This window comes from Kryptolebias marmoratus, linkage group LG18 (assembly GCF_001649575.2).
Source record: "Kryptolebias marmoratus isolate JLee-2015 linkage group LG18, ASM164957v2, whole genome shotgun sequence".
NCBI lineage: Eukaryota > Metazoa > Chordata > Actinopteri > Cyprinodontiformes > Rivulidae > Kryptolebias > Kryptolebias marmoratus.
In genome coordinates, this window is record NC_051447.1 from 16994963 (window position 1) to 17019291 (window position 24329).

At 39.3% G+C, this 24329-nt stretch overlaps 1 protein-coding gene across 5 annotated transcripts in view; it reads right to left on the reverse strand.

Moving 5' to 3' along the window:
- tafa5a (TAFA chemokine like family member 5a) overlaps positions 1-24329 on the reverse strand; it is a 268874-nt gene that overhangs the window by 233607 nt on the left and 10938 nt on the right. Inside the window, exon 1 of one of the 5 annotated variants that reach the window (XR_005234454.1) lies at positions 12695-12821. The exons of 2 other annotated variants lie outside the window; for them this stretch is intronic. The gene's annotated coding sequence lies outside the window, so the exon portion shown is untranslated. Of the gene's footprint in view, positions 1-12694; positions 12822-24329 lie in introns of those variants that run through there. 2 more of the 5 variants (XR_005234451.1, XM_017436227.3) reach the window with 2 other exon arrangements.

Consider the following 24329-nt stretch of genomic DNA (forward strand, 5'->3'; position numbering starts at 1 on the left):
TCCCAAGTTTGGTTTAAACGCCCCAATTATCCTCCTGAATTATGATGTCCTGTTTGGGGGCTGTGTTGCTCCATCTCTGTGGCTCTCTTACGAAAGTTGGCTCCAAACAACCGATCCATTTACAGAAGCCAGATTTAGGCCACTTTTATCCAGCCTGTTCTGTGAATGCACCTGGCTGTAAAACAGCGTCTACACATAAACCCTGTGGCATATTCTGAGATCCCTCTTCCTTTGTGTTTGTTGAGATCAAAAGAGATATTAACTCCTCCTGTTTGGTGCAAGGCGAAATAAATCAAACAAGTGTATTCCTTCAGTCTTTATAAAGACTTTAAAGGCTTAAAAGGAGTATTTTTAGTCAGAGTTACTGATGGAAACAGTGGCATTTTCAGATTGAAATAATTCTCTCAAATACAGCAAAAACTGCTCCACAAATATTCCTTCTAAATTCTATGGGAGAAAAGATCTTCATTATAAACTATCATGAAAAACATGAAAAATTTAGAATATTTCTCTAAGCTAGAAAAAAAAAAATCTTTTAACCGACCAGTTTCTGTCAGTCTTTCTCTCATATAATAATAACCATAAAATAATAATAATAACCTCTCAAGATTAAAGATGTCCGAGTTTTAGACGAAGATCATCTTATGATGAGAAATTAGAGTTGTGCCTGTTTTGATCAATCCTTAAAAATAATGTCATAAGCAAAATATATGATAATAAAAAATGTGTGTGCTGTTGATAACGCTCAGCTACAATAAATACATAAAAAATAAAATTACTAAATATCTAAAAGTGACCGAGATAGTCACTTTTGTTGTTTAGTTGTGGTGGCCATCTTGAATTGGACTGATTCCAAAAGGTAAATCAGCTGTAGATCTACATCCAAAGATTACTTTAAGAGTAACATTCAATTCTGTTCAATGAATTTGATATTTTGCTAACAGCACAGACAAACATGCAGACGGGGACAAATACAGGCGGAGAAAATATCGCTCCATTTTCACCAGTGGGTGATAAATGTTAATATACTTTGACCCTGTCCAAGATACTGAATATACCAAAGTATTAAAAAATAAAAACTGCTGCATTTGCACCTCCCATCCATACACATACAGAATTTATGGTTTAAAAAAGAAAGAAAAAATTTATGAAGTGGAGAGTTTCAAACAGATCTATATGAACAGGAGAGAGAAACCTTTTCACAAACAATTCCATAGCAGCCTATTTTGCACATGCACACTTAGTGCTCTAAATACAAACAAATATAAAGTTGTTTTTACTGATCTGTCATGTTTTACCTTGATGTAGTTGCTGTCGAACTTCGTGAACTGAAATAATTTTTAAATGAGAAGAAACTAAATATAAAATAAGTTTGGGAGAAACTTTAGCAGGTTTGTCCTCATCTCCTGCAGCTTAAAGCAACAGGTGGGTGATGTGTTCACAGTATATCTCATAAACCACTGGATGGATTACCATGACATTCTTGGAAAATCCAATTCAAGATGGCCACCATAACTAATTGATCTTAGCAAACACAAAAATGGCTGTAAGACAGTTTTGCGGATATCGAGCCAAAACTCGGGGTGGTAGTAGCTGAGTCATCTTCAACACGCGAGGTCTTTGTTTAAAACTTTGGTGTACAAGGCAGCCGTTTTTAACTACAGGCAGGAGCTCAGTGTAGCAGCATGTAGCAACCTCCCCGTGCCAGTCAATGCTGTTCCCAAAATAACATTCCTGCTTTTGTGTAAAAAAGCTGGCATCAGAAGAAAAAGCGGCGCTGCTGAGGTGATACTCCACACTGAAGGTGACTTAGTACAATACCCTTGGTGCACTCCTACAGCTCGAAAGTGGTGAATGCATTCAGCTCGCACTCAGATGATCCCAATGAAACTCAACTCTCTGATCTTTTTAAACCAAGCCTCGATGGATACATTCCTCACTTTTACCATCGGTGTAATTCTGCATTCCACCGGAACCCACTAAACCTCTGCTGACATATGTTCCACAATCTGAAAGGTAGTCTAATCATCCAGCTCCTTTTCTTCACCCTATAATTGATCATATCACATGTGGCCTTGATTAAACACCCACTCGCACTTCAGGATTAATCATGCATTGCATGAACTTAGCATTAATCACGGTGTAACCCCCGCTCCATCTCCATTCCTTGGTCGCCCTGTAATGAGATATTCATCTCTTCAACAATTAATAACACCAGCATGGGGGCTCCAGCACACCCAGCTCCATCTTCTGCTCCCGCAGTGTTATTTTAAGCTGGTCGCAAGCAATGATGGAGGGGTCGCAATGAGAGCTTAAATGGGATTTATTAACAAAGATGCCAGAGGTGAACCGAGGAGAGAAGTTAAGGAGCTGTGGTGTGAATGAGAAGGTGAAAGAAGGAGAGGACCGAAAGGTGATACAGGCACGGGCATGTTTTAACACGGGTACCCATCGGAGAGGCATCAATCTTCTTTATCTCTTTTAGATCTTTTATATCACAGTGTTTTTCTCTCTGTAATAACCCCCTGCCACCTACCAGGTGATTCATATGAGACACTCAGCGGCAGAGCTCCTCTGTGGTTCATAGAAAACCTGCCACTACAATCCATAACCGAACATAAGCACACAACGCACACACACACAAAGGAATAATGGAGCTGGAAAATGGATTACTACACTGCTCTCAAAGATTCACTTGACCATAACAAAATAAGTGTATCCTCTCAAACACAGGTGCTGCTGTGTAGAGCATAAAAGGTAATTGATGAATACAGCAGCAGCTAAATGGAACTCAGTCTTCAGTGTAACTAACATCTATTTCACAATGGAACAGAAAGCCCTGAAACTTCATCCAAAAAAAAAAAAAGGTTCATTCTGTGGAAAACATTTATTCCAGATTTCAAACATTATTACAGCCAGTCAAACCGGCAGATCCAGGAGTGGTTGGAGGTTTTGTTAAAGGAGGCATAACTGCAGGTCTTTGCTTCGTCATTTTACTGAGCTTAGAAAGAGCCATAATTGCATTTTGACTTGACATTTCAGTTCAAGACATTTATATTTGTATCCTGAGTTATCAAATATTTTCTTAAAAAAAAAAAGGTATAAGAGGATTGAAAGCAACTTAGCATTAAATGGAATATTGAGTTGCCACATTTCCAAATATTAAAATTCTTCTCCAGATTTTAACTTACCGGTAATTAAATCAAAATGTATGCTTGTTTTTGTTTTCAATAAAGAACAAAGGACATCAAGCCCGAGTAAATATTTTAACTAAGACATCTTGGATTTTAAACCATGAAATCAGCCTGAATTGTGTGTACATGTTGATTTAAGGTGGTATTTCACTAGGCTGCAACTGTAGAACAGAATTTGGAGTAATCATTAGTTTCTTAAATCTGTCTCAAGAGCAGAAGACCTGTATTATGGCGCCTTACATGGAGGCTCGATCTGACAAACATGCAGGTCTAAAACCACACCCATGACAAGTAATTATTAATAAATATGTCATGATCGGTTATGACGGAAGCAAACCCAGAGCGCAGACTCATTAAAGAAAAAAATGAAAACTTATTATTAAATAAACAAGCAAAAAAAAAAGGCTGGCGTGGCAGCAAAAATCCAAAAAGTACACAAAACTAAAAGGCGAGGCAAGGCAAGGGAACCAGACATCCAGAGACGAGAGACAATGGACAATGAACCAGCAGGGTAGTGGAGAAAGTGACCGGGTTTTAAGCACTGAGGATAATGAGGTGAAGTGGGCACAGGTGAGTGATAATTGCTGACAGGTCGAGATGGATGTGGCAGACTGAGGATAAGTAGAGAATAAAGACATGAACGGGCAACAAACAGGAAACCAACAAAGACAATAAACCAAAATCAAAATACTAAATACAAAAAGAAACACACCGCCAAAACAAAAACCTGACAAAATAGGCCTACCTTCATTTCAGAAGCGTTCTCTAGCAGATTAAATAATAAATGTGGGAGTGGCTGCCAAGGTGGGTACGAAGCAAGCAGATTACGATGTGGCTGGAGGTGGGCCTTGCATACAAAAATAAGCCATGATTTTTAAAAACAGGCCGTGTTTTGCGTGAACACATGGTTTGCTGATCACTTAATTGCACACAGAATTCAGTGAGACGACAACTGAAAATTTGCACATTTTCTTGCAACTGTGTGTCAAGTTTGAGTCGCCAACTATTCTCCAACAGTCACGCTAGTGAAGGGCTATCTTTAATGCTAAATATCTGTAGAATACAAAAAGGAAAAAACAAATGTTACCATAGCCATCACAGCTAATAAGAGAAAAGTATGAACCGAGCACATAAACAAGAAGCCAGTAAGTTTTTTCATGATGCCAAAATGTCAGTTTTTTGTAGAAAGATGTATCACAAACATGAACTGTGTTTATTTTTTATTCGGTTTGCAAGCTCCAGAGTTGCACTTTCAGCCTTAGAGCAACATTTGCAAGTTAATCTATTTTTATAAACATGACCTTTTGGAATATGCGTCTCCTGTAGAGTCCATCTTGTCTTCTGATTTTAAAAGGAAGCTCGTTTCAAAAGCTGTTTTTTTTTTCCTTTTAAAGAATTTCAAATTTAAATAGATATATGAAAACTAAAACATGTATTAACAAGGCTATAAGTGTTAAGGTATTTAATTGATTAATGAATTCTAACTGGAAATAGTTTACACAATCAGATTTATAATTTGATCATTTCGTCAACTCCACTCTGGAGATTTTTATTAATAAAACAGTTTGAGCTGATAAAGCAAAACAGGAAATAATAGAAGCAATTGCAAGATTGTTTCTAATTAATTTGTTTGGTGTCTACGTGATATTTACAGTGCAAATTGTTCTGGAGGGACTTTCAGTCATCTGACACTGAGCAGCATATATTACAGGAAGAGACTGTAGATATTTAAAATGTTCAGTTGAATAGTTTTAATTTCATCTAATGAAAATGCCTACAGTTTCACGTAAAAGTAACAGTCTTGTTTGTTTTGTTGCATTGTGACTTATAATCTAAATAGTGAGGTTTTCAGATTTTATCTCACAGATTTACACAAAATAGTACTAATTGGGCTAATGAAACTTAAAAAAAGAAGTCTTAAATTAAAAAAACATTGAAAAGTAGTGATTAAACATGTATTACCACCTTTGGCTTTAAAGCCCTAAGCTGAAATGTGTCGTTTCCAGTTAAGTTTAAGGTTCACCGTCTTCAATAGAAGAACGTTGAAACATTTAGTATCAGTCAAATCACAGTCAAATCACATCAATAAATCTATTATTTAAAATATAAAATATAAAGAACAGCAAAGACTGACAATAAAGACGGAAACAAAACTCAAACAAGTCAAGAAGAGCAATAATCAGAGAGGAAACCAAGAGCCTGGAGGTAACCCTGAAGCAGCCACAAAGCATCAGAGCCGAGGAAGGAGAGTGAATCAAAACGTTGGGGGGTTGCCAAAGGGCATCGGGAAAAGTCTTAAAACATTGAAGGCAATCTGGTCAAAGAGAGACTAAACTATTTTGGAAAAAGTATCATTTGGCTCAAACTCAATGCAGCTGTCTTAAAATGGAGCATGGTGATGGTGGCATCATGATGTGGGAATGGTTTTGGTTTAGTTAACTTGACAGGGAGGCATAATGAATACATTGTTTACTTTCTTTAAAAAGATTTGATAACAGGGGAAAATGGGATGTTTTCTTTTTCTAATATCAGTCCCTTTCTCTTTATTTAATGTTGTTAAACACTGAAGACATACCTCATATCTTAAATTTCACATCTATTCCATCAGTGATACACACAAACCCTTTATTTCTCCAAACTAAGACACTCAAGTGGTGATGAGTGCTGTACATTTCTGTGGGCTATATGTTTATTTATAACTTTAATTACTATCAATCATCTAAATTACTCAGGTTGAGGCAAATAAATGAAAACTTGGTTAAAACAAATTCAAATGTCACTTTTACACATTTGCAATGGCCTTTTTTAGCATTGCAGTAAATATAAACTTAATTTCAAACTAAAAAACCGCCTCACACACTTATCAGAAATGTTTAAACACAAAACTTTACCAACCAATGGAAATCATGACCTCTGTTCCTTTGAGAACCACTGCTCACGTGGCTCCTCGCCGGGTGCAGCACCTTCGGTCAGCCTGGTTTGCCAGCTTATGCCAAAACCAAGAAGTATCTTGGCAGAACCGGACAGCATGACTGAGCATCAAAGGATGCCAGGTTCTTTGAAGCCCTCTGGCATTGGACAGCCACTCCAGATGTGCAGCAGTGTCCTCAGCGGGACGTGTTGTGAAACCACATACAGCTGTTGTGCCCCTCTCGTGTACAGGCGAATACCCCTCCGACTCACTAAACCTCTAAAATGATTCTGAAAACCGTGACATCCTAAATTGAATTCAAGTTGTCATATTTCCTTTAATGAACCAAGTGAGGAATCCCGCATTCAAACTTATTTTTTATCCATTTGTCCTGACCTGAACTCCCTCCAGCAGCAGTTAGACTAAACACATGACTGATTGAAAAATGAAACCTTTTGCAAAACACATACCATCAAGATTAAAAAAAAAAACAAAAAAAAACTCAACGCACAACTGAACAAGGCACAGCTTGAACAGGAGGTAGGAGTCTCCTGTTAAATAATTACATTGCTGACGGAATGGAGCACAGCTGACTTGGTGAACACTTAAGAATGACACTTGAGGAACGCAAGCGGCTGTATACAGTAAAGCGAACAAAAGGGAACAGTGGGCGAGACCAAGGTCTGCTGTTAGAGTTGAAAATGCATGGATGACTTATTAAAACTAACTACAAAAAATGCAGACAAAACAAAACACTCTGTTGTGTGTTGAAGTTGGTTTATGATTGTTTCCTAATCTTTGCCCTCAGGGCACACTGTCTGTGATGTTCAAGTTAACAATGAAGAGTCTCGTTATCAACTTAACCAGCTCTTATAATAGCTCCAAAAACTGAGGAATCACAGCAATATTTACCCCTTTTCCACTGGCTCTACTACAGAAGCCCCGCTCTACTCGGCCCGGCTTGGCTCAGCTCTATAAAAAATGCATCGAGTTTCCACCGGCCAGTTTGGTCGCTAGCAGAGGAACACCTCCTTGTGTTGCAAGGGGGGCGGTCAGTGAGTGTGCGCTACCGAAACTTGGCGTCATTTGTAGAGACAACAGAAGTGCTATGGACAACTTTGGCCCTGTGTTGTTCCTGTTTTTTAAACTTATGGGGATTCTCCTGAGACTTCAGGAAGAGAGGCGCAGTGGAAGAAACGCTCTGGATGCTGCGATTGTTGCGTGGAGTAGGACAGCTGTTATCCGCCGGAGATTTCAGGCTTTACAGCGTCTTCAGCTGGGGGACAGACGGCTAAACGTTGCAGGGTAAGCTAACGCTGTTGTTTATATTCCTACCGTTCGCTCCTTATGCTTGAATCTGAGCACACCCACGACCAATGAGTGAACAGGAGCTAAGCTTGCTCCGCCCACGAAAGCAGGGCCGGCCCGGCTGGCCCTACTCTGAAGCAGGGACCAGCCTCGAAAAAATGCCGGTGGAAACACACGCAAAGCAAGCCGAGTAGAGTGGAGCAGGGACCTTTAGAGCCCGTGGAAAAGGGGCAATTCATTCCAAATGGGCAGAAATGAGTAGAAACCATAAGACCTGACATAAATTTTGTTCTCAATACCAGTCTGTAATGGTCAGTTGGGCCCTTTATGGCGAACCATATGTGCAATTAAAACATTTGTCACCCTGTACTACTTCCATACATGTTCTAAGTAGGTCTGCCTCAATATTCTATTCAAAAAAGACAAGCCATTAAAAAAATTAAAAAATAAAAATCTTACAATCAGGAACCACTATGACAATTCAACTCAATTATAAGATGATAGTTAGACCTGTCCTGATGCTTGGTTTGGAGATGATGGTGCTCACAAAAAGAGAGGAAGTGGAGGTGGACGTGGCAGAGATGAAGATGTTAGGAGTGATCAGAATGGACAGGATTCGAAATGAGGATATAAGAAAGACTGGTCAGGTTTGGAGACAAAGGTAAAGAAGTGAGACCGAGAAGGTTTGGACATGTGGATAGGTGGGTTAGTGAATATATAGGAGAAAGGATATTCAATATAGAGCTGCCAGGGAGAAGGAAAAGAGGAAGACCACACAGGTTATTGGCTGTAGTGAAGGAGGATATGGAGAGGGTTACTGGGATAGAAGAGGATGATGGGATAGGATGAAATGGAGTCAGATGATCCACTATGGCGACCCTTAAAAGGAAACAGCTGAAAGATGAACAAAGGCCTTGTCCACACAACAACTCTGTCTTCTCAAAACAATCTTTTTTATCATTGATACGTCTGTCAAGCTTGAGGTTGGAGGTTTGATTAGAATTGGATCTATGACATCACTCATTTCAAAAGGTTGGGTTAAGATTGTTTCCCTCTGGAACCTAGTTTCCAAAAAATGCAATTTTGGGGACTCCTAAAACAGTTTCCATGTGGATGGATCCTAAATGATCAGCATTATTCACTTCACCTGTGATTGGTTTTAATCTTGTGGCCCATCTGTGAGCAGGAGCAGGAGTCACCAGTTTACCACCTCCCAATCATCATTTGTGGAGTCCTTACGAGTGGCTCAGAAGAGAGACAATCAGCTGTAAATAAAACCATGAGAGCCTTCAGTCCTCCCCGTTTGCTCTTTGGTTGTGTGGCAGACGGCACTCTCTGCTGTGTCAATGGTACTCAGAGCCGCAGCCTACAGTGAGTGCTCTCTGCACTCCTTTTCATGAACACTACCATGCCACAGGGGGCAAAAGACATTCAAGCTTCACACAAATGAATTCAGAAGTAATCTAAACAGCTTGAGGTGTTCAAATTTAACTGTATCACGTCTTGGGGGGGATGGGGTGCACAGCCTTTTCAGTGCCTTAACGCCACAAAGCTTTTTTTTACTGTGACTTTCGCCTTTAACACATCTACAGGGTCAATGCTTTACATTTTTTAATCCAAGCTAGGATTTTAAAAGCTCATGTCTTGGTACTCTAGTATTATCTCAATAGACCCTCGAGCAACAGAAGAACTGCAGTTGAAGATGTTCTTTGCGGTGATTACAGGCACATCAGTGAAACGCTGTAGAGGACGTATAATCTCGTACCAAGTGCTGATTATGTAACAATGAAACAGTCATGCAACAGGAGAACATTGCAGGAGCCTGAGCAGCCCAGTTATAATGACCTGAAAAGCCTTGTGTGTCACAAGGACCAATTATATCGTTGACTTTTGCCTGTATTGCAAATTATGGTCACACACTTTTAAAAGCAGAGTTAGTTTGAGACTCATCACCTTCATTGTCCATTTGTTTCAATTCAGGTTAACTATCCTATTGTTCTTCTGACATGCAATATTTAATTCTAAAAATAGGGACCTGAGCTGTTTAAAACACCAAGATAATACCCTAAAATTGTCTTTTGTCTTTATATGAACAGTAAAAAGGTGCTGTATCATTACCATAAATACTTCCAGTCCCTTGAATATTGTATTATTAACTATATATATACAAAACACAAACAAAATTTAGCTATGAAGTAATAGTAACAGCTATTAGTAATAATCCGTGAAATGAAATACTGCAGGACTGTTGCATAGATAAAACTAATTAGCCAATATTTGCCTGTCAAGCTCCCAACTTTAAGCAAACTTTCTACAGCTTTAGGATTTCACATTATCCGATTTTCTTTTCTCAAATTTAAAGTTATTTTGTCAAAATCTCAAACCATCTCATGCCCAGTTATTGAATTTGTGTCTTCCTTGTTTCCAAACACATAAAGTTGATGAAAACCATTTTAAGACAGTATTTTTGATTAGTCTTTTTTTGTTCTTGTTCAAATATTTGGTTGTACAACTCATTGCTACTGTGGTCCAATGAGTTATTATTTAATCCGTTGTTCCTTCACTTCATAAGACTTTGTGATCAAATATTGCAGCTAACATGAATTATTCTGTTGAAGCAGTAATTAGGCCACATTCAAGGACAATTTTGGTTATCTGATCGCATGAAAAATTGAGATTCCAGCAATCTCTTGTTCCCCAGAAATGGCTGGCCCCGTTCCCCCCTCAGCTCTGGCTGCAGGTCCACTGCTGGTGTCAGCTCTGTTGCCAGCCAGCTCAAAGTAAGTAGGTCTGATAATGTCTGCCACAGATAACAACGGAGGGATTCCCTGAGCTTCTGTCTCTCATGCCTTCCCAGTCCATTAGCCAGCCATACAGCCGACGTGGATGACAAATGACTGAATTAGATGTGAGTGTCATCCAGTAGGGGAAAAATATCCTCTCTCCAGTTATAGATCTTCGACACATGCTTTCTTTTTGCGAGTTGCATCCCATGTTCCTGTGATATTTTGCTTTAAATCTGTTTCTTCCTCAGTTTTCGCTCCCTTGCAGTTTCTATTCCAGGAACTTCTCACTTTCTGTGTGACACTCAACAACTCATTGTACTTTTCTTTTCATTCAGGACTGCATCTCCAAGTGTTTTATGCACGGAGTGAATGATTGGCATCTTTCAAACTCTTAAACTTGCCTATTGAAAACGTGCAAAGTATACATTTTGGTTTTGTTTTGCCGCATTTTGACACCTGACCATTCTTTAAATCTTCTGCACGCAGCCAACAGTCATTAATTCTAAATGTGTACAGACTTGAAAGCTCAAAAAATGGTATTCAAATCTCTCCGCTTTCCCCTGAAACTTTTAATTATGTTTGATGAGCTGTCTTAGAAAAATCATTTTCTCCTTGTGACTGCAGGCCCATTATTATTGCTCTGTTACAGGAAACCATCATAAAATCTGTCAACCTCTCTCCATCTTCCTTCTTTCCCGCCCTCCGAGCTTTAGTCTCCTGCTTGTCAACACCCCTGTCATTCATGTGTTGATGTTCTTTCTGCTGCAGCTTCTCTCCCGTCTCTCCAGCCTTCAGGATTTTCTCTCCGTTGTGGCCAAAAGCAAATATGCATCATTACATTTTTTTAATGTTGTTTATAATTGCTTGACCCACAACCCATCAAGTGCACATCAGTTTACCAGAACGTTTGTTTATTTAAGGATCTCAATCAACCCACTGCTGGTGTCTCACTCCAAGTGCTTCAAGTTACTAAAGCTGAGGTGTTAAAAGGCAGAAGTCAACAATTTTTTCTGCTGTAGATATACATCCAGTGACAACATCCATGAATAATTACATAAATCTACAGACTAACTTTTAGAGTCAACTCATTTCAAGATGGTTGTCACGGCACAGCATCCTTAAAAAACACAAAAAATGGCTGCAGATCAAATCGGTTTTACAGATGTTGAGCTCAAATTTGGTATGATAGTAGCTAACAGTCATTCAAAACATTCTACAATGTTGCAGAACAACATTGCTTAAAACTTTGGCAATAACTTCAGAGTCTTCAGGGTCTGTTAGCAAAACCCCTGAACAGATTTCAGTGAAATAGAAAGTAACCTCTGCCTGACAGAGGATGTAAGTTGCAGCATGAGTTCATAATGTTATTTACAGGATTTGGCTACAACTCTGTTATTTCTCAATATAAAACAATTTTAGTCTAAAACACTGGCATGAAAGTAGTCAAGCAGCAGGCCTTTAACTCCGAACGGTTTAACAACGCAATCAAGTTCTTCTAGGAAACACCCACAGTATGTCACCCACTGAGTGACAGATGCCATTTCTGCACAGAGTCTGCATATAGTCCTCATTTACACCTGACTATTCCCGTCTATTCACCTGACTATGTCAGCAGTCTGCAACCTCCACAGTCATGGAGCCATTTTTGCTGCTCCTCTCGCTAAATAAAACTTATCCAGGGCCACAAAGCACATTTGGAAGTTTTAACTAATGATGACAGCTCATTAAATGTTTTTAAAGTACTACATTAAAAAATATCACTTGTGTGCGCAGCTGAGATTATGCTCCTAAACAACCAGCTCAATACTTGTAGGAACCCTCTCACTTTCATAATCATCATCCGAGCTCTGCTTGTTGGTCCTCGAAAAGACAGGAGGAGGAGGAGGAAGAGCACCACACCTGATGTACTGATCACTGAATGTCACAATGAACATACAAAGATGGGAGGGGAGAGAAAAGTAAGGGAGGAAATTAAATAACAGTTATATTAATTTCCAGTTTATTTTATCGTAATAAAATAATCTGAACTTGTTTTTTAGGACAGGCATTTTCCATGGACGCCCGGTCAAAATGTCATCATTAAACTCTTACACTTAAATTAATAAGTGGAGGACTTTCAAAGCTTGAGAACAATGAATCAGAAACAGCTGGTGATCGACACGGATCAAAGTCAACAAACTGAAAACGAAAATATCTTCGAGCAGTCAGGAGGAGACCAGGTGGTGATTGATAAAAATAAAAAAAAAATCAAAACAAGAAGGAACAAGAACTTGGAACTGAAGAGGCTCTCACACAAATCCAACAACCAGACTGGAAGTTACAGTTAAGGCATCTCACAAACGAACAACCGATGAAGATCAGAGCCAGACAGTCAGTTTTAACAGTTAGGTGTGTTCAGACCTACTTCAACTAGTCCTACAATGACTTATAGATCATAGAGTCCAACAGAGTTGAAGAAAACACTAGTTAAAGTCTGAAAACCAAAACTTCATTACCTGAAGAGGAGCTTTTATGCTGCCAGACTTTAAAGTTTCCCCAAACAAAAGGCAGCAAAGTGAGGAGGACCCGTTCGGGGAGGAGTAATCAGCGGATGCAACACATGAGCTGCAATCAGCTAATTGGACGCAGGTGTTGTTGTTGAGACATATTTACTACTCTGAAGGCACTGGAGAAACTGTAGAGGAGGTTTGGTGTAGTTCTAAAGGAAATTTATGCAACGTTTTTATTTAAATAAAGACATTTGGTTAATTGGTAACAGGTCAGTCACACAAGTTGAGGAAAAAAATAGGTTTTACACAGGTTAAAACAATAAAAGTCTTCATTTTGTTTGTAGGCCAACAATCATTCAGTGCATACACATTTAGGGCAACATCTGTGGTATATGAGGGAGAAACAAGTGTTTTATTTGTCTACTACTGACAAAGAAAGCAATTTTCAGGAGACATGTTGCATCTGTCAAACTGCAGCTACCACTAATGTTTTCCACTAAATACTGTCTGCACTGGATACACCTCACATGTTTTAATGCATCAGTGAGAAAACAAGAACTGTGGCAAAGGCAGCATTTGAGCTTCCCTTCCACGAACAGCTGCAAAGGTTTGATTCGAGAATATGCAGCAAAAAGAGTTCATTTTTAGATTAGCAATAATGTGAAGAAAAGTAAAAAAAAACTTTGTTTGAAATTTTAATGTGGAAGGTGGGAGATATGTTTCCCTCAAAGAATCCTATTTGAAATTTTTTTGCCTTATTATTTCTGTCTGATTCAATAAAGGCATACACAATGCATAAAATAACACTTCACACATTTAAGCTTTCTTTTCTTTTAAAGAAAGCTTTTCTGAACTGTGGGTTTGCATTTAGATAAATAGCCCCGATACTGCAAAAAAATGGTGAACTTCAATATCTATGGTTTAAAAAACAAAACCGTATAAACGTCAACACGGACTTGTTATGATTCGTCAACTCTCCAGGCTTTTTTTTTTTTTTTTTAATCTACAAGTTTTAGAATTCACAAAATTCTGTTTATGTGGTACGGCTACTATCAAGAAAACTGCTGAGTTCAAAAAAAAAAAAAAAGTCAAGTGTAAATACACTGATGCAGCTGTTGAGCAAGCAACACACGGGCACGCACACACACACACACACAGAGCTGGTGTGACAAACAATGAAGCTTTGTGAGATGCTGCAACCTGCTGCTGCCCCGACTTTAATGGAGTTTTTATTTTCCTGGTATTAGCTTGAAATTGATGCATCTTTCATTTTGTTTTATTCAAATTTTGAAGAGCATCCCATTTCTTCTCAGACCATTTCCTACTTCTCCCCCCGCCCAAATGGCCAAAAACTTGGATAATAAACAGTACTTTCCCAGATAAAAACAAAGATCTTAACATTCTTGTCCCACTTATCTCCAGTGTACAGGTCATGTCCCTGCCTCTGCATTATGTATGCAGGTGTCCTCAGCAGAACAGAGACAGCAGGGCTCAGAGAGAGTGTGGATGCCGGTGCAGGGAATCTGTTTCCACTGACTATTTTCATCTAAAACAACTGCGCTGTACATTTTCTTTTATACTTTTGGATGTCTGGCTTTCTTATGGATATTACTGTCTGAAAGCTTTCATTATTTCCTCACTACCCGCGCTGAAGTGTGTTCCTGTCAATCATCTTCAGTAACTCAAAGCAGAGACCTGCTCTATACCTGGAGCTCATATATCCTGAGAGTACAGAACCGTCTGTGATGTGTTGGTACAGGTCTCTGTGTGGGATGCTTCGCTGGAGGCTGGAAACCCAAGGACCCCAAATATCCACCTAAAGAGATAGTTCAGATATTCTGAACAGATATCTTACCTATTGCAGAAAAGATCTTAAGTTTGGAGAAATAGAGATTAATTCTGACGAGTTAACAGCTGGTTCATTTGCTCAATTTAAGCAGATCCAGGACTAAAGTGAATTGCTGCCACCTTAAAACAACAACAGTCTCAAACATCTAGCAGTTCATACAAGTGATGTTTTATAAACCTTTTCACCCCAATCTGGACAGAACTGAATCCGAATTCTTCAAACTGAGGTTGTTTAAACAGCCGTCTACAACACAGTCCTCAAAAAAGATCCGAACTCATGAAAATGAAAATTGTTTAAGCACTCGGAGAAGCCACTTCACGCATCCTCCACCCTTTCGTTTTCCCGCTCTGGCAAAAATCCTCAGCACCGACTTGTCAGTCATTTTTCTTCCCTTTAGCCGAATAGAGACGGAGACTATAAAGGCCTGATGATCACCAACATTGAGAGAGCCCTGCTCACTGACCCCTGTGACCCACGGCTTTAAATCTCCAAATGAGAAAAAAGAAAAAAAAGAGGAGGTGCAGTTTATGATATTGCACTTCAGTGAACACAGCAGAAGAGAAAAATAAGTATCAATTTTACGAGGGGCTTTAAATCAGGACGGGTTTGCAGAGATGACTTTATCGTTCAATCTGGCTGCCTGCTCTGGGGGTGTTAGTGAGGTTAGACAAGCAAGCAATGAGCACGCCTGCCTCGCCATAACAATAATCACTGAGCTGAGCCCGCAGCTCACGACCTGTAAATTGATTAAGGAGAAGATAGTTACTGAAAGATTCTCGGCGAGGTTCTCCGAGGCGCTGTGAGATGAATTTTCAGACCTTCATTAGATGGACTGTCTGTCGGAGCGAGCTGATTCCAGGGTGGAGATGATGATGAGGGTGTGAGGGGGTAATGGGAAAACTTCGAACTCATTGGCTGTGTTTATACAAGCTGTCTACGACGACGAAAAGGGCCATGGCCCGATTTGTCCCGAGATGAATAAAGAATCATCTTCTGTCTGTTTCATTACAGAAAATCATTTCTCCTAAATCAGAGCAGATAAAGGATTTCGAGGAAGGGGGGAGGGGGTCTGCATTTGTTTCTGGCCACCAGTTTTATGTGTTGATTTGGATTCTCTCAACCTCAGAGGCAACAAAGGAAAGAAAGAAGCTGATGGATGCTTCTTTGGGGAGGCGTGGTGAAAACACTGAACGGGCGCCCTCTTTTAGCGTCAGAGCACATTCATGAAACTTTAACTTCGCTCAAACCAGTTGACACAAACAAGCGAGGCACGACTCCATCTAACATTAATCAGGCCCTCCAGGAAACTCCAGGAAGCTGCAGTGAGGAAAAAAAAAAAAACAGTTTCGGTGCCATCTTTTACATTTTTGCCCAGTTACAGAATGAATCACTGTTTTATGAACAAATGTGACCATTCAGAAAATCAATTAAATATGGATTTTGTTTCCACTTTTTAACAGATACAATAGATAATCCCAAACTATATCATAATTATCTAATTTACCCCAGAATAAAAAAAAAAAAGTAATAAAACCAATAAATCTGTTGGAAATCTGAAGTACTTTTTATTTAAGTTAAAATCAGATGTGTTGTTTGCTAATTTTTGGAATAATAATTACTGTTGAAGTCGTTATTGGTAGTCAGTATCTAACCTGCAGTTTGGAGAAAGTTGCATGGGGAGATAAGCTAATTGCTACTTGGAGCAGAGCAGTTGCTAGCAGCCAGCTGTAGCACTTCTGTTGCAAATTTGGCAACAAAATTTGTAAAAATTGACAAAAACAGTATTTGAAGTAATTTCTATTTAGTGTTTGAGATTGGAGCCGTTTTAAGAAATCCACTTTGGTCTTGCCACTGCTTGAACCTGCCGATAACTTATTCTTCTGGTCAGAATAAACAACAGGTAAGATTTTAATTGTTCATCTTCATTCTACAGTACCTCTCTTCAAAAGATCCAGATTGTGTCTTTAAGGCCTTTCCAGCACGAGTTAAAGTAACATTTCTTAAAGGAATGCATGTCAACCCACTAAGTTATGCAGGAGTGTTACACTAAAACCATTTTATGATCAGAAGGAACAGACTTACAACCACTTGGGTCAGATTTTGTAAATAATTTGTGGAATCTCATGCCAAACTGATGTCTGTGCTTGAAATGAGCGTTGAGGATGACTTTCAGCTACTACTACCTCAAACTTTAGCTCAATATCTGTCAAACTGACTGGGCTAATGTCATATTTGTGTTGTCTAATGTTGATTAGCTGTGGTGGCCATCTTTAATTGGGGTGACTCCAAAAGTTAATCAGTTGTAGACATAAAACCAGTGATTACTTTGAGAGTTTTTATTAAAATCCCATCCAATAGTTTGAGATATTTTGCCAACAGACAAACAGGGCTGATGCCAACAGGTATTGGCAAAGATGTTAAGCAATGTGTTGCAGTAAAATGAACATCCATTGAACCATCAGGTTGCCTCCAAAAGTTTAACAGTTGTAAATTTACATCCAATCATTACTTTCATTCATATATTTTGCAAATACGAAAACCTTTATATCAATTGTTTATATGCAAAGCTTTTCTTTTCCCATCTCTTCCAGTTCAAGTGACACTCTAACCTCATTAAACAAGCTGTTGCCCCACTACTAGTTAGTACCAGCTTGTGAACCCAATTAACTACTCCTACAGAGCGGGGCCCCTGCTGCCGACACAGGAGCCAGCACTCACATCCCGACATCTAAGGAATACATCATTCCATTCTTCAAAGCCACAAAGATCCGAGCAAAGACGTTCACATAATCAAGCCCTCGCATTTCCCTGTGTTACAAATTTCCTTTTTGCCTTTCATTATCAGCTTCATACATATTAAGTACTCTCATTCCATTTACAGTATTTGCTTCCTTCCTTTAAAGCGGCACTCCGGGGCTACGGAGGATGTTTCAAAACAGAAGTCGCGGCTCCCTTTTTTGTAAACCATCTCCCGAGGCCACTAAGCCCCCAGGCAAGCGAAAAGTCCTAAACTTCACTTTTTTTTTTTTTTTACCTATAGACATACTTCATTTGATTCCCTGTTCTCCCAAAACACCAAAAGACTCTGTTCTCTTTGTTAATCTTGTTTGAAAAAGAAACCGTCACAGCTCCGTGTCTACAGGTTTCTCTCCCCCCCACCCCCCACCCCCACCTCCACACCAGTATCCCTGGAGATGTTGCAGTGAGTGGTTCAACTTGATTCCTAGTGACACCAAACCACAGGAGAACCAAAAAAAAAACTATGTTGAAAGGCTTATTAGAAAAGCTTCACTCATTACTCCAACAATAGGATTGCTGATAAGTTCTGAAAACTCTCATAAAATATAAATATTCTTACCGGCTACATGTTGGCAACATTTCCAAAAGCTGCTTTCAAACGTATGTCAGGTTTATGAAAACAGTTCTGGAGCCACAGTGGATGAGGAGAATCATGAGGCCACGCAGACCTGTTGGAAAATTAACATTTGATGCTGTGATAACATCGTTTGCTCTGGGGAAAAACAAAATTAGAAATCTGTCACTTGCTGGAGACGGCCTGGAATTCAGAGGATGTTCAAGTGGGTTTAGAGAAATCAAAAGTAAGTTTTAAAGTGCCTAATCAGAGGAGAGGCTTTTGTTTTCTAACTGGTTTAGATTATCATGCCATGACTTTTTAACCATTTTAAGAACAGTCTTTTTTTTTTATATGCAATTTTATGTTTCTCCCATCTTAACTGAGCCCACGAAATCCAGGAAGTGCTCCTACAGCCTTCAGAAGAGGACGATTTATTTCTTTAAGATGCACGTCTGCTTGGCATTTCCACTGCTGTTAGCATGTTATGCTCCTTTTCTCGCTTAAAACCTTAAGCAGTTGCTTCTTAAAACGGTTAAAACTAATATTTTACGGTGTTTTCATCTACATGAGTGCGCAAACAAAAGGGCCATTTTAGTCTAAAGCCTTCCACAGAAACAATGCGTTGAAAAGTAACAGTTTCAGAAAATGTTCGACAAATTGAATCTAAAAACCAGGTTAAAAGCTAAAAGTAGCAAAATGCTACCTTGCTGAAATTAAATAAAAACTGTCTAAAAGTAGGCAAACTAGCTAAAATGTAAAGGTAGCTTAAGAAGACAAAAATAGAGCAGATATACTTCAGTATGCTAAAAATTTCAAAGAGAAAAATGGTTTTGAAGAATCGAGAACTGAATGTATTTCTATGGGGAATTATTGTGAATAATGTTAAATATTTAAAAAAAGTATTAAAGTTGCATTCTCAGTTGTTTTTTGTCAACTTTTCCTTGTACATAGGACTGTAACTGTTGCTAAATAAAGACGAGTTGAGTTAGAGTTCAGTCCCCAAACAGCCTGGCTGCATGTAAGGAAACGTTCCAGCCCGTCTGCCTCCTACACCAACACACAAACAATTCTCAGCAGAAAGTGAAACAGCGTTCTCCTTCTGATTGTTTTTCATGCATCTGCCTCTTATTCAGTGTAATTTCTGCAGGTTGTGGTTAAATCTGCCAGTTACTGTTAACAGATAAACCTTGCATGAAAGCTTTGACAATCACTAGGTACATGAATTACCACCAATCCTCATTTTAAAAAGATTTTAACTAGTTTCTAGGAGATAAAATAGGCTTTCAGGCGCACAGGCAGTTTTATTTGCCATTTCCAAACCTAAATCTGTTTTTTCTTCCTGGTTCTAATCTTCCGCCCTGCAGTCTTTGTGCATGGACTCTGTACGCATGCAGACATGTTTCTATGTGAGAGAACAGAACCAGAAAACTGAGTTCTGCTCATAAGATGCTGCTCCATAGCACAGACACTGATTTCTGCAGTGGAACAACAAAGAGAGCTCCGAGAACTGCAGATAACCAGAACTAGTGTGCTGCGTGTAGACAACACACACAGACACACAACTGCATGTCTAATTGTCCCAGAAGCACAGGACATAAATAAAACATATTCAAACTGCACTGTCAGTTGTACAACGTATGCAAATTGTCAAGCATGTTGCAAAAAATACACAAGACGTTCAGACGATGCTGCTTATTGCGAGAACAGATGGAACATTTGACTGAACAGCAAACAGCAGGGGGTGGACGCAAGTGGGGGGACAGAAAAGGGAGAGACCAAAGTGGAAAATGCTGGGTTTTCAGGGTTTTCTTAGCATTGAAGTGACTAAGCTTGACTTCTTATCAGTCTGTTTCACTAAGGGAGAATTTAAAAGGACAATTTGGACATTGTAAAGAGAGGTTCTATGGGAGGGTTATGAACAGTTATCCTACCTGTTGTAGATAACAGGTAGAAGTAAATAAAAATTAAGTCTGACTAGAGTGACAAGCTAATGGCTAGCCCAAGTGCAGCCAAGACCAAAGTGAATTGCTGATGAATTAAACAGCTTCATCTCCCAAATTTCATTGTGGTTTATGCTAATTGAAATGAATCGACACTGCTGTGAACTGCATATTAAACAGTTATTTCCATAAAACTCAATGTTTATTTGCAAAAGAAAAATGGTATCAGCAGCTGGACTTCCTGGATGTAGGCGTAGACTTCCAGTGTAGCCTGGGTGGAGCACTTCCTGCAGGAATATCTTAACAAGTTGGGAGGGTATGGAGGTGGGACCTTCATATCAGGCATTCAGGCACGTCCCTATAGTATGCAGGTTATGCAGAGTTCAGGCAATGGTAACTAATGGAGTCGCTTTGTCCATCTTTATGTTAAAAATGCTATAATTTAAGCCCCTAAACAGCCTTTAATTTAGCATTGCACAGTTATTCTATTATAACTATTATGGTATTCCTGCAGGAAGTGAACCCAGGCTGCACTGGAGATCCTACAGCAAGCTGCTGCTGCTCTTGCAAACAAACAGAACTTCAAAAAAGGTAAAAAAAAACTGAAACAGCTGGACTTGTTTTCTGTAGCTGAAGAGGTTTTGCTTCTCGTCCGAGATGCTTTCTTAATTCAAACTGCAGAGAGTGTGGCGTTCCATCCTCCGGGTTAAAAAAGGACTGGAAGTGAGCCGAGGGTGGTGCGTCGGCGAAAGGGACGATCTTCTCTTTGTTCTGTTCAGTAGCGTGTTTTGTAGATTTCTTAGCCGACTTGACAAAAGCCCAGTTAGGATATCCACATGTTCGGAGAACTGTTTCTTGTTCCTTTTCCTTCCCTTCTGTCTTCGTGGGGACGTGTTCAGCGCGATGCTGCAGAGTTCGTGTTCCAGTGGGAGGCGAGAGTCTAACAGGAGGTACCGATCTGTGCAGGTTGGTTTCTATATGTAATGGCAGAATTTACTATAGGGTAACACCTGTTGTTGATAAGTCCTGAATATGTTATGACTTCTATTCCAAGTGCCATGGGTTCTCACAGAATTAACTTGTTTATAGGAGTGATGCTGAATTTTCTCCTCATGGGAACCAGACTGACTTGCTTTTCCCTAAATCCTCCTTCTGGTCCAGTATTTCAATATCTTTAATAAAAGCTCCTCTGTTGATTTGGAGTTGCCATAGTTTTGATTCAGAGCTTCCCCATTAGAACCTGGGACTCTGATGTTAATTCCTAATTGTCTTTAATGCTTTCTATATTTTGTGCACAACATATAGAATTCCATGGAAATAACCATGTAATGCAAAGTTAACAGATGTAAAGTTTCATAAAAAAGCAGCTGCATTACCTGCTATGACATTTTAGACATTTAAGTCATTTTTAAAATGGCAACAATCCACTTTAACTAGCCATCAACTCAGTCAAACATTCAAAGAGCAATCTACAACAGGTAAGATATTAATTGCTCATATCCTTTCCACAAAGCCCCACTTCTAATGATCTTAACAAAGAGTGTTTCCCTGTTACTACAACAGTCTATTAATGTGCATTCAAAACACACAAGTGGTCAAACTGACCCAGCAAAGCATTATTTAACTCGCCATCAAAGGCAGAAGAAAGTCTTGGCTCAGATATTTGTTGTTGATGTGTCAGTAAGCAGCACTAAAACCTTAATAAATGTGATAAAAAATTAACGGCTGAAGCTTGAAATTGTAAAAAGAAGAAATGTGGCAAAATGTCAACATGTGATAAAAGTGTTCTGGAAAAAGCACGCTTTCATTTTCTACTCCCAGGTTTGAATCCTGATTAATAAGCGCACCCAGGCTTAATCTTATGTTTTATATAGATGTAATAAAACATGCATGCATTTTATCTCTCCTCACACACACCTTCGCTCCTTTTCTCATCACACTCAGTCCCACTTTAAAGTGCATTCATTTCACTTGCAGTTTATTTTCCATTTAAATTTCTTTCCTCTTCATGTTCTCCCCCTCTCCGAGCTCAGGTATCACATCCAGCTACACTATCAGTTGACATCTTGTTTTCTATTCAATCATGCCGATGCGATTTGACAATTTTTCTCCCTTATTCATGATTTATTTCCAGCGTGGAAAAAGAAAAAAAAAATAACATGTGCACACAAATCTACTCAAGAAAGCTAAGAGGTTGCTGTCACATAGAATTAGTACATAAACAAACACATACACACTTCTGGCCTGCATATATCATTTTCTCACAACCCTCTGCACAGTATAAACTAATTAAATACCAAAGTAGTATAAGAATCCAGCGCAGCCGTGCTTTTCTCCCACTGAAAGACTGTATTAACCTTTCCTCAGGTGTCAGTATATAATAAGTGCAGCTGCAGCAACATAATGGGATTTATCTCAGATAAAGTGCAGAGGTTTATGTATTAAATGGCACCAATAATGAAGCAGGTCTGTCCCTCGTTTTCCTTGTATGAAAATATGGACGCTTGTGTTTTAATGGGTAAAGAACAGTGGAATGTTGGGGCACCTCCAGCAGGAATATCACCGCCTTTCTGCCGTGTCAGAATAACCGTATCATGCAGTAAAGTGTGTTAGATTATCTGCAGTGTTAGCAAAATCTCCTGAATCGCTGAACAGAATTTAACGAAACTCAAACTAAACGTTGGCTCAACGTCTAAAACTCAATATTTGGAGTTAACCCAGTTCAAGACGGCTCCTGCAGCAAATTGGCCTTAGCTAACGCAAAGACACTGAGCTAAATTAGGTGTGGTAGTAGCTGAGAATCAGCCCCAACACAACTTGTGAGATCACGACATTTACGAGGGTTTTACCCAAACGGCTATAACTCTGATGACTAACTCTAAGACAGAGGGTGACAAGCATTCTTTCAAGACCTTTAAGTTGTTCTGAGAAGGCAGCAATCTACTCTCGTCTCTGCCTTGTTTAAATTAACCTTATTAGTTTGTTAATTAGAACATTTTCTCCAAATGAGGCTTTTCAAAGGACCATCTACAGCAGGTAAGATGCTGTTCAGGAACTTTTCCAAAGAACCTCACTTCAAAAACTTTAAGTTCTGTAAATTGTTGCAAAATTTAGAAAACTCGTTAAAACATATGCATACATTTTGTAATGCAGACTTGTAGAAAAGTGATCCTTCAAAAGGCTTTAAAGCTAGCTTCAGATAACTTTTTTTCTGCATAAAAGCTCTTGGAAATTATTTCCTTTTTACCCATCTAAGCTGCTGAAACGGCATTAATGCCAGGAGATCCTTTTAGTTGGAGAAATACTTGAAATCGGGAGAACAAGGTGTGTTTAATCACGACTTGTTATCAATTATTTAGAAAAAGTTGAGGATTAAATTTGTGAACTTTGGCAAATTCATTCAAGAAATTAAGACATGTTTAGTTTTCTTGAAGTATTTCAGAGCTTTCCAACCAGAGAGCAGGGCAGCCGGAGGACAGACCTTCAACAGATTGGCTTATTTTTCTGTGGATTCCCTCAAGAACAGGTCAAAACTATAGTAATGTAGTAATGAGGCCTAAAACTAGCAAAACGTTTGGTCTAATGAAAAGAAAGTAAAGGAAATAGATTATATGTTAGCTTTAGTTTTATGAACTAAACAACAGATGCACTATTAGAGGAGTGGTGGTTTATAAAAAACAGTAAGTCTAGTGGAAAAAAATAAGCCTTTTCTCATGCTGTGGTACACAAAATATAGTTTGGGAATTTGTAAACAACACAAATACATGAACTGACAGTTGTTTCCTATTCAATCTTTTATTCATGAACAAAAATTGAAATGTAGTTTTAATAAGGAGATTCTAACATTATCACCTCAGTATCGAGTTTCTGCGAGATCTCTGAGGCAACCCGGACCATCAAACACCAAATGTAGCCTCCGACGTATGCTGTGAGGCTAAAAGCACCCTGGGAGGTAAAACTTCGACAGCTTAAATGCAGTGAAGTCTCGACACGGGCGAAAGCAGAAGCAGACTCCTCCCTGCAGCTTCTCAGCAGCTTCTATCAAGGTGAGGAAGCTCCCTCAGCAGCACCAACAGAGCAGCGCCGGATCCCTGCTGCATGCAGCAGCTCTCTGCTGTGGTTGTGCAGCAGTATTAGGCAAGCATTCTGCTCAAACACACCAATATTTTTTGCCAGGGGGGGGAACTAGATTTTCCCATAATGTCCATTATGTCTGTCCTATGGCAATGACAAGGAAGCCAGCTGGCTAGAGACCTCAACAATAAACAACAACATTGTCTGGCTCAGAGAAACCGACCTGCAGTTTCCCCAGAGCCAAGCTTCCCTCCCCAGTGATGATGAATATGGTCTGTCTCCCGCAGTCATATTTTTCTGTTGGCTGCGGTGTGTTTTTTTGGCTGCAGGGCCGGATATTGATAAAGCTGGAACAGGATTTTCCTGCTCTGTATAATGTAGCTATCGCTCAGCGGTCTGCAGAATGCTGCGTGCAGGAATATA